Source organism: Chelonia mydas, chromosome 6 (genome assembly GCF_015237465.2).
Source record: "Chelonia mydas isolate rCheMyd1 chromosome 6, rCheMyd1.pri.v2, whole genome shotgun sequence".
Taxonomy (NCBI): Eukaryota; Metazoa; Chordata; order Testudines; family Cheloniidae; genus Chelonia; species Chelonia mydas.
The window spans coordinates 37,985,090-38,002,773 of NC_051246.2; positions in this window are offsets into that span (position 1 = coordinate 37,985,090).

Consider the following 17,684-nt stretch of genomic DNA (forward strand, 5'->3'; position numbering starts at 1 on the left):
TCAATATCCTTGGTTATTTTTGGTTTGTTAGACCCCCTCAATAGAGTTGTCTTTGGTATCTGATTCTGTTGATATAACCACTAGAAATACATTCAGAGAGCATTTGATTTAGAATTGATATTAGAAGCTCCACTATTGCAGGGCTGTAAATAGTGATTCATTTCAGAGTGGTAGATTTCTTTTCTTCAAAATAAGATGTAGCAAAGTAATTGGTTTTTGAAATGGCTAGATCAAGACGCTGGATGTTAAATAGGGTGCAGCTAGCAAATTCAGATGCCTAATATAGGCAGCTTTCTTAAACTTAAAAACTAAGTGTGATTGTTGTAATGTTCTCATTTTCATCACAGCTGAAAGGAATTGTGTTTCATGTTAGCTTTTGTAAGAGCTGATGCAGTTGAATGCTTTTTTGGCACCGTCTTTCAGTCGGCCCACATCAAATAAAACTATTGGTTAGTATTGTGACTAGAGCAAAGCAAACTTGTGTTTAATTTGACCCCGTCTTCACCCACCTCCCCCAGTAACAGCTGAAGATTATTATACCTGAGAGAAAAGAGAGTTCTTCCTCTTTTTCAGTTTGTTCAGTTTGTGCATTTGAAAGCACTTTGTGTACAGTCAGTTTCACTGTTTCCCCTGCATAGTCAGGGCTGGAAGAGCTTGCACTCTGAGGCTGACTACACTGCCCCACGGTTTGGGCTACTGGGGTATGAATAGCAATGAGCACCAAAGTGCTGCTCTGTACCTCCCCTGTGGGGACACTGCGGGTACAAACTAAAAACATTCCTAGTTTGTATTAATGTAATCCTGTTTGAAGGAACTAGGAACCTCCAGGTTCGTGCCCTCAGCATCCCCCTGGGGGAGCTACAGCGAAGCACTTTGGTGCGCATTGCTATTCACACCCCCGTAGTCTGAACTGCAGGGCAATGTAGATAAGCACTAATCAAATGAGACACATAAGGGATCAGTGACTGCTTGGAATGTAGACGCCTGGTTTCCTGGTACCCAGCTCAGTGCCCTGTCCACTAGACTATGGTAGGCAATGCTGCATCTCAAATAGGTGTTATGTACTACTTGTAGGGTAGGTTACTACTAGCAGGTCAGGCTTCTGTATCAGGGCTTATTTCTCAGAGAGATGCATGCCAGAAGTGTTCACTATCCGATCCTTTAATGCTGTGCCAGGAATGCGGGAGAATAGCTTAAAGTATTTTCAACACAGTGCCACCTGGTGGTTGAACTGTGTAATACAGTTTAGCATCTTGTTACAGATGTAGTACAGTGGATCCCTGCACCCAACTGGAATCTCAGTGACCTAGGAATTGCATCAATGGAACTCTGTAGTGGTGCAATGGATTATATTAGTGTATCTGTTTGCAGTATGGGGCCTTAGTTAATCAATTTCACATGTTTATGTGGGTCTTTCACACCGCAGCGATGGGGAGAGAAACATTTTAGAATAATAGGAACAGGTGACTTATATAATAGATAGTCTGGGCAGATGATTCTGAAACTACTTTTAACTCACTTTTTGAATTTGACTAGAAATAAGGTTGATGTTCCTGAAAACCAAAGAAAGGAAAGGAATTTCCCAAATTTGAACTAGTTTTGTGAACCTGAAGAATATTGTGATGGCAGTGCTCACCAGATGGTGCTGTCTTGCATTGTCTTACCAGTTCTTTTTCTTGGTGTGCGAGGAAGATTTTAAAAATGTGGTGGTAGTTTTATAGTTCAGTAGTCCTTTGAAAAAAGCTGTGACAGATAGCAGTGCGTTTGCTCTCTGCTATATTCTCTCTATTTGGAGGCAATTCTCAGGGCAGAGTAGTTCCTTGGAATCTTGGCAGGAGTGTGTGGGCTGAGATTTCTGGAGGAAAGTATTGCCTGCATGCTGGTTGTGACTGCCTCCATTTCAGGACAGATGCCTCCATTCCAAGACTCTGTGTGTGTGTGTGAAAAAAGTAAGTGACACTTAAAATATACCTAGACTCTGCACCATTGATTTCTCCTCCTCTGGGAAGCTGAACTACAAGGCTTGAGACATCCCCTACTGCTTATGAGAGGGGTAGCACTGGTGTCAGAAACAGAACACCAGTGTCAGAATAAGGAGCAATAATTCATGGTTCATAAAACCTCAAACTACAGTAATTTCATCTATCCCTGGCCCTGGCATGTCTTTAGCTATCTGTTGGGACATCCACATTCCATGATAGAACTTCCAGGGTTGTAGAGTCATTCTGCACAATTCTGACAATGTTAACTAGTCAGAGAACCTCCACTTATGGTGACTTTATTGTACTCTTTTTGGGACAAGTGCAGAGTTCCTTCTGTAGTTACTGCTTACGTCTTACTCAAGCAAACCTCCTTTATCATAATTGAGAGGTTCCAGTTCATGGACTGTCCCACAGGCCAATGCAAGGGAGTGTTGGGCCATTACCTTTACACAATAGAAGCAGGCTCTGGAGAGCCACTGTGGCCTTGTTTACATGGGGAAATTGAACAGAATAGTAACTGTGGAATAGCTCCTTGTGTGACAAACTATTCCAGAATAACAGGTTTCAGAGTAACAGCCGTGTTAGTCTGTATTCGTAAAAAGAAAAGGAGTACTTGTGGCACCTTAGAGACTAACCAGTTTATTTGAGCATGAGCTTTCGTGAGCTACAGCTCACTTCATCCGATGAAGTGAGCTGTAGCTCACGAAAGCTCATGCTCAAATAAACTGGTTAGTCTCTAAGGTGCCACAAGTACTCCTTTTCTTATTCCAGAATAGTTACGCTGCTCACCCATTACTTCCTCTTTCCAATCCCCTACCTCCAGGCCTGTGCACACTCTGATAGGTAGGAAGCGGTGAGAGGAGGCAGGGAATTGGTGGAACTTTGGCTTCATCCCACCCCCCAGTGTGCCTCGTGACGTAGGTACAGCAGCATGTCACAAAGTTCACACTGACAGAATTAGACCTGGCATAGTTTATTCCCTCCTTCAGACAACAGGAAGACTAGGAGGGATATTGCCCTACAGTCACAATCCCCTCCTCAGCTGTTCTAAGGGCAGCATGGCAATGCTCAGCCTTTTACTTGGGGCTAGATCATAAACTGACTTTTCCTAGACCTTAATAAGTGGTAACTTACATGATGCTTTACATGCAGTTTGTAAATAAAACAAGCTGTGGTTTTAAAACAGATTCCTGCACAGTCTCTTAGTATTGTAAAGTGCCTTCAAATCCTCTTCCTGGTATGCAGTTATCAAACAAATGGAGCAGAAGAACATCTTGAACCTTCAAAACACTTTAGAGCTTTTCAGGTCTTTTTTTCCATGAAAGTTTGCACAGTGGGGAAACATAAGCAAGTTGTCAGAGCTAGTTTCTTTCACCTTCTAAGAAACCTATACAAGCCCTTCTCATTATTATGGAAGAACAGCAGCAGTAAGGCAGTACGTTATTATTTCACATAGAAGTTTTATTTTTTCAGGTCTTAGTGTTTGAAGATCATTTCATTCATTAGTGTAAAATTCATCACTAGTGTAATTTCAGTGACTTCAGAGAGTTTACATAAAGCATGAAGATGGCCCCGTGACCTTAGTGCCAACATGAATACTCTAGCACTAATAGGGGCTGGGCGGGGATGTCAGGGGGTGGTGGTGGGATGCTCATGTAAATCTTTCCTTTAAAATGGATCCCAGCCCTGGATCCGTAATGATCAAAAGAGAATGGGGTGTAGGTTTGGTAGCTAAGGAGAAGACGTATGGACCATTATCTTTTGATTCACTATAGATTGAGGGCTGGGATCCATTTTAAAGTAAGCCACTGGTTTTCAGCAGGTCATGGTTTGTCTCACTCTAGTTACACGAAACAACTATTTTCTGATCATTCCTGGACCCTGTTTTAGCCGCTGGAGTGTAAGTGTAAATTTCTCTTATTCCCTACACCACCACCCGTACCCCAGGGCTCAACCCAGCAGCTGTCATAAGACAATGTGGGGCCAGCAGCAGGGCAGTTTCTATTTGTGAACATTCTAATAATAATTTCAGAAGCTGCTGTATACACAGGAAAACAGTCTGTAGGCGCATGGACTTTAGCTTCAAGAAACAGGAAGGGGTGGGGGGAAGGTGGTAACTGTTTTGCTAGCAATGGCAGCAACCAGGGCTGGGTTCAATCCAACTAAGGGTCTTTTCCTAAAACAAATAAAAATAATGGCTCCACCTTTGCCCTGAGCCTTCTTAATTCTGACTCTGGGAAATAAAAATACCCGCCGTCCCCCGGTCACCTTTTATGGTGTTTCTTCCATATTTGCTCAGACTCCTTGGGATATGGCACCAAATTCTCTTTATTTGGGGGAACAGGTGGGATTAGGGTAAATGAGGGAGGCCTTCACTGAGAGCATCTCTTCAGAGTCTTTGACAGCCTAGGCTACAGAATAAAGCTGTTTCCTTCCACCTTTGACCAAAACGCCATTGAGAATTACACTACCTGTTGCTGTTTTGGGATGAATTCACTTGAAATGAAGTGGGTTAGACTGCCACAGGGAGGTATTTCAGAGCACATAGGATATTTTCTCCAAAGTCTAAACAAGGCCAGGTAACTTCACAGTTAAAAGGTGATAGGAAGAGACTAATGGGATGAGATGAAGCTGAAAAGAAAACCTTAGACTAAATATCAAGAAAAACTTCACAATGAAATCTAATAGGCTGCAGAATAGCATCCCAAGGGAAGTGGTGGAAGCCTCTGCTCTCTGGAGTGAGTGACACTTGAAATGAGATTGGGCAAAATACTAGAAAACATGCTACAGTACATGAGTAATATAATCCACCCTGGGCTGGATGAGGGGGATAGACCTACTGAGTTCCTTCCAACTCTCATTCTGAGGCTATAGAGTGAATCATTTGGGAACCTGAACACTCTGTATTCTACATCCATTCCACAGAATGCATTTCAAAATTCTCCCTGTTTCTCACTTGTAATTACAGTGTAATCACCCATATGACAACAGTCAAACAGCATAAAATCTTGTTATAATGTTACTCAGCAGTTTGTTGAGCAAATGAAGTTATATCTCTGACACATCTGATGTGTTTTTTTTAATTTGTTTTTTATTTTTTTTAAAAGGCATGTAAAATACTTTATCAGACATTCTCTCCACCCCTGGGGCCTCAAGTATTGGCAACTGCCATAGGCACAATGGCAACCTACATCAATCAGTGGTCTGATCCAGCATGAAAAATCCTATATACCTGTTGGAAAGACTTGGCCCATGACTGTACAATAATCTCCATGCGGTAGAACCTCTCCATGCACACAGAGCCTCATTTAATTTAATGAGGCTTTGTGCAGGCACAGCAGTCTGTCCACATGGAGCTCACAGTAGGAGCAGGGCCTTTGTGCTTTACATATCAGTTGTAAAATATCTACTGCTGGGCATTGTGTGATTGTGGAAGACTTTAATTTCCCAGCTGTAGATTGGAGGACAAGGGCTGCCCATAATGGTAGGTAGGGCCCAGATATTCCTGGATACGATGGCTGACAGACTTCTGCACCAAATAGTTACTGAACCAACAAGAGGTGATGCCATTTTAGATTTAGAATTGGTAAGTGGTGGGGACCTCAAGGAACAACTGGTTGTAGAGGACAACCTTAGTTCAAGTGATCATGAGTTCATTCAGTTTAAACTAAATGGAAGGATAAACAAAAACAGGTCTGCAGCTAGGATCCTAGAGTTCAAAAGGGCTGTGGGAATTAAGGGAATGAATTAGGGAAGTGGACTGGACTGAAGCACTGAGGGATCTGAATGTGGAGGAGGCTTGAAATTACTTTAATTCAAAATTGCAGAAATGGTCTGATCCTGCATCCCAAGCAAGGGGAAAAAATGCATAGGGAAAGCTTGTAGACCAAGCTTGATCAACAAGCATCTCAGGCAGGTTATTTTAGAAAGAGCCTACAAGGAATGGAAGATGTATGGATCAGTAAGGAAAGCTACCTCTTAGAGGTCAGAAAGTGTAGGAAAAAAGTAAGAACTGCCAAAACCAAACAGAGATGGACCTGCAAAAGAAATTAAAACGAATAGTAAAAGTTTTTAGCCATATTTTTTAAAAAGAAGAAAAGAAGTGGGACCGCTTAGCACTGAGGATGCGGTGGAGATTAAAGATAATCTAGGTATGGCCCAACACCTAAATGAATATTTTTGCTTCAGTTTTTTAACAAGAGTAATGAGGAGCTGGGGGACAATGACTGTGTGGCTAATGGAAATGAGGATCTGGAAGTAGAAATGACCACATCTGAGGTGGAAGTCAAACTCAGACAGTTTAATGGGAACAAATCAGGGGGCCTGGATAATATCCACCCAAGAATATTAAAAGAACTGGCACATTAAATTGCAAGCCAAATAGCAAGGATTTTTAATGAATCCAGAAATGTAGGGGTCATATTTATGACTGGAGAATTGCAGATATGATACCAGTATTTAAAAAGGGGGAAGGTGACCCGGAAAACTACAGTCCTGTTAATTTGACCTTAGTTGCATGCAAGATCTTGGAACAAATTTTGAGAGAGGGTGAGAGAGAGTAGTTACAAATATAGAGGTAAATGGTAATTTGATAAAATACAACATGGTTTTACAAAAGAGAGGATTTTGCCATATCCACCTAATCTTTCTTTGAGAAGATAACCAACAAAAGAAATGCAGTAGGTCAAATCTACCTGGATTTCAGTAAGGCATTTGATAGTTTCACATGATAAATTAAATTGGAGAAAATGGGGATTAATGTGAGAATTGAAAGGTGGGTAAGGAACAGGTCATGCTGAAAGATGAACCATCAGGCTGGAAGGAGGTTATTACTGGAGTGTCCTAACGATTGGTCTTGGGACCAATCTTATTTAACACTTTCATTAATGACCTTGCCACAAAAAGTGGGAGCGTGCTAATAAAATTGGTGGATGACACAAAGTTGGGAGGTAGTGCCAATATGGAGGAGCAGAAGATACAAGAAAACTTGGATGACCTTGAAAGTGAACTAATGAGAAATGGGATTAAATTTAATAGTGAAAAGTGCAAGGTCATGCATTTAGGGACTAACTACAAGAATTTTTGCTATAGGCTGGGGACGTATCAGTTGGAAGCAGCAGAGGAGGAGAAAGACCAGGTATATTGGTCAATCACAGGATGACTGAGTAACCTATGTGATGTGGCTATGGAAAAAATCATAGGATGCATCAGGTGAAATATTTCCAGTAGAGACAGGGAAGTGTTATTACTGTCACTGGTGAGACCTCATCTGGATACTGTGTGCAGTTCTGGTCTCCTATGTTTAAGAAAGATGAATTCAGACTGGAACAAGTGCAGAGAAGGGTTATTAGGATCATCAGAGGTACAGAGAACCTACCTTTAGCCTAACAAAATGAAGGCTGAGGGGAGATGACAGGTCTCTCTAAATATGTCAGAGGGATAAACACCAGAGAGGGAGAGGAGTTATGTAGGTTAAGGGCTAATGTTGGCACAAGAACAAATAGGCTTAAACTGGCCATCAACAAGTTTAGGCTTGAAATTTGACAAAAGTTTCTAACCATCAGAGGAGTGAAGTTGTGGAATAGGCAAAAAAACCAACTTGTTTTAAGAGTGAGCTTGATAAATTTAGGGAGGAGATGGTATAATGAGATAGCATATGGGCCATTGTAGGCAACACTTCTATTAATAAACAGCTCCAACTGCTGGAGACTGGACAGCAGATAGGAAGAGCTCTGAGTTTACAGAGAATTCTTTCCCAGGTGTCTGGCTGGTTGGTCTCACTGGCACTAACTGATCACCGTATTTGGGGTCAGGAAGGAATTTCCCTTCAGGTCAGATTGGCAGAGACCCAGGGCATTTTTCACTTTCATCTGTGGGTCACTGTTGGTTTGAACTGATGTAAATGGTGGATTCTCTGTAACTTGAAGTCTTTAAAGTAACTTTAAAGTCAGATCTTTACATCAAGATCTGAAGACTACAGTAACTCAGCCAGAGGTTGAGCCTCTTACAGGAACGTATGGGTGAAGTTCTGTGGACTTCAATGTGCAGGAGGTTAGATTAGATGGTCATGAGGGTCCCTTCTGGCCTTAAAGTCTCTGAGATTCCTTCAAAGTTCAAGTTAAAATTGCAGGAGATATATCTTTCCAAGTGAGATAAACTTAGCTCCCTCAGATTTCTGGTGTGTGGATCTTTCAGATGAGACCTTAAAAACTGGGGACCTTTCTGCTCTGCATGGACATTGAAGATTCCATGGCACTTCTCATAAGAATACAGGTTTACCAATATCTCCTGTCTTCTTTCTATTGAACAGTGCATTGTGTGCTGGTTTCCCATCTATGTGCTGCCATCTGCCTTGGAGGTGACTGCATGGCAGTGGCACTGTATGTAACTGTAGTCAGAAATCTGTAAAGACTTTTAGTCTTTATGTACATGTAATGCTATTTGTACTTTACAGTTTTTCCTCAGTAGACTTTCTAATTATGAAAGGCAATCAAAATAAGTTAGAGCAGAAGATTTAATCAATACTCGTATCAGCAATCAAAAATTATTACATCAAATCTATCAAAAGTAAACAGTAAAGGTTACCTGGGAGTATTTAGCACAATTAAAACTTGCTATACCTAAGGCAAGAGTGTGTTCAGAAGATAGATGAGTCTACTAAAGTGTGCATGTATAAATGGGCAGTAAAACATAAAACTTTGTGCCCTCTAGATTTGAATTTTCTGTCCATGCTTTTAGCCTTACTTCTTCTAGTGTCGTGTCTATCCATACCCTCTTGTTTTTGTAAGTGTAACACCTCAGTCTGCTTTAAAACCATCCAGAATAGAACAGCTCTGCAAATATACTAGTATATGTCTGGACTGAGGCATTTCAAGGAATCCCTGTTGAGGTTACAGGGACAAACCATCCCGATGAGTCGAAAGAATAGTAAATATGGCAGGCGACCAGCTTGGCTTAATGGTGAAATCCTAGCGGATCTTAAACATAAAAAAGAAGCTTACAAGAAGTGGAAGGTTGGACATATGACCAGGGAAGAGTATAAAAATATTGCTCGGGCATGTAGGAAAGATATCAGGAGGGCCAAATCGCACCTGGAGCTGCAGCTAGCAAGAGATGTCAAGAGTAACAAGAAGGGTTTCTTCAGGTATGTTGGCAACAAGAAGAAAGCCAAGGAAAGTGTGGGCCCCTTACTGAATGAGGGAGACAACCTAGTGACAGAGGATGTGGAAAAAGCTAATGTACTCAATGCTTTTTTTGCCTCTGTTTTCACTAACAAGGTCAGCTCCCAGACTGCTGCGCTGGGCATCACAAAATGGGGAAGAGATGGCCAGCCCTCTGTGGAGATAGAGGTGGTTAGGGACTATTTAGAAAAGCTGGACGTGCACAAGTCCATGGGGCCGGACGAGTTGCATCCGAGAGTGCTGAAGGAATTGGCGGCTGTGATTGCAGAGCCCTTGGCCATTATCTTTGAAAACTCGTGGCGAATGGGGGAAGTCCCGGATGACTGGAAAAAGGCTAATGTAGTGCCAATCTTTAAAAAAGGGAAGAAGGAGGATCCTGGGAACTACAGGCCAGTCAGCCTCACCTCAGTCCCTGGAAAAATCATGGAGCAGGTCCTCAAAGAATCAATCCTGAAGCACTTACATGAGAGGAAAGTGATCAGGAACAGTCAGCATGGATTCACCAAGGGAAGGTCATGCCTGACTAATCTAATCGCCTTTTATGATGAGATTACTGGTTCTGTGGATGAAGGGAAAGCAGTGGATGTATTGTTTCTTGACTTTAGCAAAGCTTTTGACACGGTCTCCCACAGTATTCTTGTCAGCAAGTTAAGGAAGTATGGGCTGGATGAATGCACTATAAGGTGGGTAGAAAGCTGGCTAGATTGTCGGGCTCAACGGGTAGTGATCAATGGCTCCATGTCTAGTTGGCAGCTGGTGTCAAGTGGAGTGCCCCAGGGGTCGGTCCTGGGGCCGGTTTTGTTCAATATCTTCATAAATGATCTGGAGGATGGTGTGGATTGCACTCTCAGCAAATTTGCGGATGATACTAAACTGGGAGGAGTGGTAGATACGCTGGAGGGGAGGGATAGGATACAGAAGGACCTAGACAAATTGGAGGATTGGGCCAAAAGAAATCTGATGAGGTTCAATAAGGATAAGTGCAGGGTCCTGCACTTAGGATGGAAGAATCCAATGCACCGCTACAGACTAGGGACCGAATGGCTAGGCAGCAGTTCTGCGGAAAAGGACCTAGGGGTGACAGTGGACGAGAAGCTGGATATGAGTCAGCAGTGTGCCCTTGTTGCCAAGAAGGCCAATGGCATTTTGGAATGTATAAGTAGGGGCATAGCGAGCAGATCGAGGGACGTGATCGTTCCCCTCTATTCGACACTGGTGAGGCCTCATCTGGAGTACTGTGTCCAGTTTTGGGCCCCACACTACAAGAAGGATGTGGATAAATTGGAGAGAGTCCAGCGAAGGGCAACAAAAATGATTAGGGGTCTAGAGCACATGACTTATGAGGAGAGGCTGAGGGAGCTGGGATTGTTTAGTCTGCAGAAGAGAAGAATGAGGGGGGATTTGATAGCTGCTTTCAACTACCTGAAAGGGGGTTCCAAAGAGGATGGCTCTAGACTGTTCTCAATGGTAACAGATGACAGAACGAGGAGTAATGGTCTCAAGTTGCAATGGGGGAGGTTTAGACTGGATATTAGGAAAAACTTTTTCACTAAGAGGGTGGTGAAACACTGGAATGCGTTACCTAGGGAGGTGGTAGAATCTCCTTCCTTAGAGGTTTTTAAGGTCAGGCTTGACAAAGCCCTGGCTGGGATGATTTAACTGGGAATTGGTCCTGCTTCGAGCAGGGGGTTGGACTAGATGACCTTCTGGGGTCCCTTCCAACCCTGATATTCTATGATTCTATGATTCTATGTTGGGTGCTTTACGCTGTGTCACTAACAAGTTCCTTTAGTCCAGCATTGCCTTTCTTGGCTCCTTACACTGAGAGGTAAAACAGATGCTTCAAAGGCTAATAGAACCTTTTTGTGTGTGTGTGTGTGTGTGCTTTGAGCAGAATGGCAAGTGTTCTTAACATAGTTCTGGGAAGTCCAGTTTCTTTGCGGAAAATAGTTATGATGCTTCTACCTTGTCTTCTGATATGAATTCTTTTCCATTTGCCTTCACTGTTGGGGAGCCAACCTGGTGACTCTCGCGTGCCTAACCTGGCACACCTCGCTCTTCACACCATATGATATCTGACACTGATGCACAAGTAGAGAGCAGTGGGGAATTAATAGAGATGGTGGACAGGTGACTGTGCCTGGTGCTTTTAACATGCTGAGAGATAACACAATGTCAAAAATACTTACTGTAAATATAACACCAGTGCGAAGTGGTGTGAATGACAGCCATGCCTCGAAGGATGGCTGTAGTAGGATGGTCTGCCCCTTTAAGCCCTGGTCTAAGGAGAAACCCAGCAGGCAGGTGTTAGGAATCAGATGATTCAGCTAAGCAGCAGTTAATCGTTGGCTCTGATTACTAGCTGGAAGATATGGGCAGGGCAGGCAGGAGAGACACTTTCCTGAGCAGCAACAGAAGGCTGTACCAGGGTGCACAGCCCAGTGATCCCTCTGAGTCTAAGGGAGGGCTGTGACCCTTGAGCTACTGGGGTGGTTGAGGACTCTGCAGCATCAGGTCAGTTCAGGACTATCACTTGTGGACAGGCTCATCAGACCATGCTGGTAGAAGTATGCACTTCACTACTTCCATAGGTGAAGTGTGGATCAGGTGATGCCCCTTGATGTAACATGGATGTTAGAGTGTAGGGACAGCTTAAGGTAAGTGATGTGACCACCCCCATTTTCACATTCACTGCAAATGGCTCTTGATAGCCTAAAAAGTTTATACATAGGCCAAAATTTTGAAAATTGGGTCCCTAAAGTCAGGCACTTAAAAACATACTTAGACTCCTAAATAAAAATAGGCTGGGTTTCAAAGGTAGTGAGCATCTGCAACTGCTCCTGACATGGGCGGGAACTGAGGACGCCATGCACCTTTCAGTATCAAGTCCTTTGTATTAAGTAGCTAGCTTTAAGCATGCAAGTTTCAATATGTTATCCAGACTGTTTAGCAGAGTCTACAAACTCATGTAGACTCTTGTTAGTCAACTCCTAATGACTTTAGTGTGCTTCATGTATATCACACAGAATGTGTGGTGTATATATCTGTAACTACTTCTTGTGTTGTGCCTGTAACTTTGGTTTACGTGTTTGCCCTGGGTGGTGGAGGCTGGATCATATTTTTTTCTAAAAAAGAATCTTAATATTTCCTTTATTATCTTAGGAGCATTTCCAATGGCATGTCAAAATATGATTAAATTTCTCTTCTGAAAATATTTAATCTTCTGGGCCATGTACATTATAAATTCTTGATGTCCTTAGAGTCTGCCTGTTCCAGTTATTGCTGCTGGCTTATGGCTTTTTTTCCTTTTTTCAGACTTCTTTGTCATGTTGTTGTTCTCTCGATATGGGAACTGTTACCATTAGATCTGATTCAGGTGGACGGTCAGACAGTCAGAACCTCCTGAACGTCATACTATTACAATGGGATAGATCAGGCTTATGGGATATTGCTTCTGATGTTGTTGTTGCTGCAGGCTCAGGCCTCCGATTTTCTCTTTCTGAACGTTGTCCTGTTACTGCATAGAGCCGTTTCCGCATGCTACGTTGCTGACTGTATATGGAAGATCATTTAATTCACTAATTCAAAATGAACATTTCTTCTGTAATTGCCTCTGAATATGTGTAGAGTGGAATGGATGGAGAATTTTCCTTTAGCAAACACACAGCTGAATTGTACATCAGATTTGATTTGATGGGCTTTGCTTTTTATTCTAAAACAGCTTTTCTTGAACTTTCAGGAAAATAAGCTGGTCTTGGCAGGAATGCTTGGAGAAAACTTGTATCTGCACAAATATACTTGTTCACACAACAACTCTTCTTTGCCTTAAATGCTAATTCAGGACCTTATGAAGATTCTGGTTGTCTTAAACAAGGAACAGAAATAATACCGTGTAACTAGAGGGACAGAGTGTGAATATTGCATTATGGACACTGAATACTCAACTACACTGAATACTAACTACATTGAAGTCAGTGGAAGAACTCCCAGTGACTTGACTTAAGGGCTAAATTTGCTGAATAATGCATTGTTCTTAATGAATGCTGTGACTTTCACTCCATATTCTTTATGAAAATATGCTTATGATATGGATATGACATAACTGAGATATACTTTATGCAAGATGGGTCTTGTAAGGTATCATTGGAAAGGTTATAATTTACTGAATATGATTATCCAATTAGTATGCATGTATCATTTCTGTACCTAAAGTTAGAAATATGGACTATGTAACAATTACAACTAGGTGTGTATTGGGAAGACACCCACCAGACAACAGGCCATCAAATTTGATGAGCTATCAGAAAGGAACAACACAACCATGAAGATACTAATCTCTCTGCCTCCTGGGAGGTGTACGGGGACGTAACTGTGACACTACTAGGTCAGGTGGTCTTGTCACCGGATACTGAGCATTACCTGGGACTTCTTGTAACTGTCCACTGAGGGGGGTGGGGGTCAAGTTTGGGAAACAAAGGACTCCCGCCTTATGTAAATCCTATCTGCCCAAGAAGAGAGACTGCTAAAGCTAACTGAAGGGAAGGCGGCGGGGGTGGGAGGGGAAGAGTCCAGACTGAGATAGTCCAGTCTGAAAAGGAATATAACTGGAACTGTGAACCACAGAAACTTTGCAACCTGCCTAAAATAACATATAGGGTAAGAAATTACATTTTGTAACCTATTTCTTAAGTATATTGAGCTTAGCTTGCGTACTTTGGTTTATTTGCTCGGTAATCTGCTTTGTTCTGTCATCTCTTATCTTCACTTAAATTTAACCTTTTGTAGTTAAACTTTTTTTTTTATAATATAACCCAGTTTGTACAATTTCTAATGGGGGTGGGGGCAAGAAGTTGTGCATGTCTCTCTTCATATTGAGGAAGAGGGCAGATTTTTATGAACTTGCGCTGTGCAGATTTTTCTATACAGCACAAGACAGTATTATTTTGGGTTTATCCCCGCAAAAGGGATGTGTGTGTGAGTGCTGGGGGAGTCCTTCAGTCTGTGTCTGCAGTGGGGTGTAGCCTTACTGTGCTGCAAGAGGCCGTGGAGCCTAATTCAGCAAAGCAGGGAGAGGGAACCCAGACTGATGGAGCAGGGGAGGCTCAGTGAAATCCCAGTACATCAGGTGGCATCCCAGAAGGGGGGTCCCACCCCACACAAATGCTTTGTCGCTCTCTAGTGTAAACCAAGAAATAAAAAATTATGATTAAAAATGCCTGTCTCTTTGCCACTGGAGTGGGACTGGGTGGTTCACAGGACTCCTAACACTCTATGGAAGCTTGTACTTCTAGGTCCTTAGTTGGAATACAAGTCAGATTGGCAATGAGTTTTAATGACTCCCAATGTGATGGCCTTTGAATGGCATGTGTGAAATGAGTTTGTGACCCCAGTCTAGCTCTAGCTGAACCACATTACAGATGACCTCTTTGTTGGCAGCATCAGATGAGAAACGAGAGACTGCCTAACCCTGGGAAATGATGGAGGTTCCCTCAAAAATAGGATTAATAGCATTTAGGAGAACCCCACATGGCCTGAACGTGTCCTATAGGACTTTCTATAGTCAGTGAATTTAAAAACAATCTCAAATCTATTGTTTGTCTATCTATCAAATTGTGGCAACTCTGGCATGTAAGCTGCTCCTGGGATTGTGCAACCGAATGATACTAGCCAATATCTCCGGTCCCAGACACAACCCTAGGAACCTCCAGTTATGCCGGCTGGATGCTGCAAGCTCATATGAGTTCATCAGTTTAACAAAGCAATTGATATGCCCCAGGCTTGTTATCCCAAGGGGAGACTCTCACACTCTTCAAACCAAACACGCTGCGTCAGGTAGAATAAACAAATAGATTTATACAAATAGTGGTTATAAGTTGTCATAAATATAAAGGGAAGGGTAACCACCTTTCTGTATATAGTGCTATAAAATCCCTCCTGGCCAGAGGCAAAACCCTTTCACCTGTAAAGGGTTAAGAAGCTAAGGTAACCTCGCTGGCACCTGACCCAAAATGACCAATGAGAGGACAAGATGCTTTCAAATCTGGAGGGGATGGGGGGAACAAAGGGTTCTGGCTGTCTGTATGATGCTTTTGCTGGGAACAGGAATCGGATCAGGAATGCAGCCTTACAACTGCTGTTAAGTTCGTAAGTAATCTAGCTAGAAAATGCATTAGATTTTCTTTTGTTTAATGGCTGGTAAAATAAGCTGTGCTGGATGGAATGTATATTCCTGTTTTTGTGTCTTTTTGTAACTTAAGGTTTTGCCTAGAGGGATTCTCTATGTTTTGAATCTGATTAATCAGAATCCTGATTTTACAGAGGTGATTCTTTTACCTTTTCTTTAATTAAAATTCTTCTTTTAAGAACCTAATTGATTTTTCATTGTTCTTAAGATTCAAGGGTTTGGGTCTGTTTTCACCTGTACCAATTGGTGAGGATTTTTATTAAGTCTTCTCCAGGAAAGGAGGTGTAGGGTTTGGGGGGATATTTTGGGGGAAGGCGTCTCCAAGTGGGCTCTTTCCCTGTTCTTTGTTTAAAACGCTTGGTGGTGGCAGCATACGGTTCAAGGACAAGGCAAAGTTTGTACCTTGGGGAAGTTTTAACCTAAACTGGTAAGAATAAGCTTAGGGGGGTCTTTCATGCAGGTCCCCACATCTGTACCCTAGAGTTCAGAGTGGGGAAGGAACCTTGACATAAGTCAAAGCACAACAAGACAGATTTGGTCAAATGAAATAAGAGCAAAATGCATTCTAAGCTGATCTTAAAACTTTCAGTGTCCTTACAAACTTAGATGCTTCTCACCACAGGCTGGCTGGTTGTCCTTCAGCCAGGCTCTCCCCTTTGATCAGCGCTTCAGTTGCTTGGTGGAGTGTCTGTAGATGTGGGTGGAAGAGAGAGGAAGAGCATGGCAAATGTCTCTCCCATTTATCATGTTCATTCTTCCCTCTTGGCTTTGACCCCCCCCTCCCCCCCCCGTTCAGAGTCAAGTGAGCATTACCTCATTGCGGTCCCAAACTGTCCAAAGGAAGGGGGGGACTCACTTGAGAGTCCAACAGATCCTTTGTTGTTGCTTAGGCCAGTGTCCTTTGTTCCTGTGAGGCTGGGCTGGGTTTGTCCCATACATGCCCTGATGAGGTGGTGTGAACTGCCCCTCTGCTCTTGGAGAGTTTTGCCTGGGCTTGCTTTAAGCCATGAGGACACATTCTCAGCCTCATAACTATATATGGGAAATTACAACCTATAACATTACTATAACGAGGAATTTTTCTCTTTCCACTATATTGGCCTAGATGGAGTTAGGGGTTTTTTCATCTTCCCCACAGCGGGTTCAGGAAGGGTTCTGTTTATGCATGGCATGAAGGGCAGTAGGCTGTATGTCGCGACTCATTAGTGAAGTGTCCAGTTCCTGTACTCCATAGGGAAGGTATACGGTGACTGGATAAATGGCTTGGGAAAGGACTTAAAAAGTGGTGTTCAGTAAAGGAGTGAAGGGGGGTGGTTGGGGACTCCTATGATTGGTACGGCAGGGAGTCAATCCCCCATTCTTATAGCCCACCTTAACCCTCCTACAAGGGGTGGTGGTGGATGGGAAAGCCCTGGTAATGGATTTGCTGGAGGGACCTGGATGGAAAAAGTGGGGGAGCTGGTAAAAGCCCCCTGAGTAACTATGGAATAAACATGGGGTTACCTCCACTGCACACTTTTATCCGCTGGATAGTCCCGGACATCTAATAATGAAGTCTGATTAAACCCATGTCAAATGTCTCCTGCCCTTCTCTCAGTACAGCGAGACAATGCCAAAGGTCATTCAGTTCCATGAATGTAACTGATTGCAAACATCAGTACTGACAAAAGCTAGAACATTCAGCAGTATTTTAATGTGCTTTGTTTGTCCCCAAACTCTTAATGACACACACAACCTATATTCACAGTTAATAAAATCTGAATGTAATGTAAAGCTGGCAGGTGATGAGTTAACTGAATAACTTTTGCAACCAAATTAACAACAATGACTACATTAATCCACTTCTGATCAAGTTGGGGAGGACCTGGAAAGACCACAGCAGTGGCTATTTTCTACCTCCTGCTAGGGGATCACTTTTATCCCAAGAGCGCAATTCATTCCTATATATGAAAAGCTTCTTTGCCATTCTTGTATGCATCCTTGTAGTAACTGAGTTGTAGACTAAAATGTATTATGTTAAGCCTGAAGACCAGATGACTCACAACAGAAGAAATATTGGAAGGGGAACAGACTGTAATAATTAGCCACTGAACTCTCCTAACAACAAGCGCACAATGGTTCATGCTCTGTTTTGGGGGGACTGGGGGCTGGAGCTGGAGAAACAGTACAGGCTCTTTAAAATCCTTTTATATGTCAGACTGGATGTTTGTGGTATATCATTCAATTACACATGGTTTCTTTTCCTAATATGAGCTTGAAGTAGCAAATGAATTAACTATTTTTCATGGCAATATGGGACATTAAAGATAATGCAGCCTGATACTTTCATATCAACAA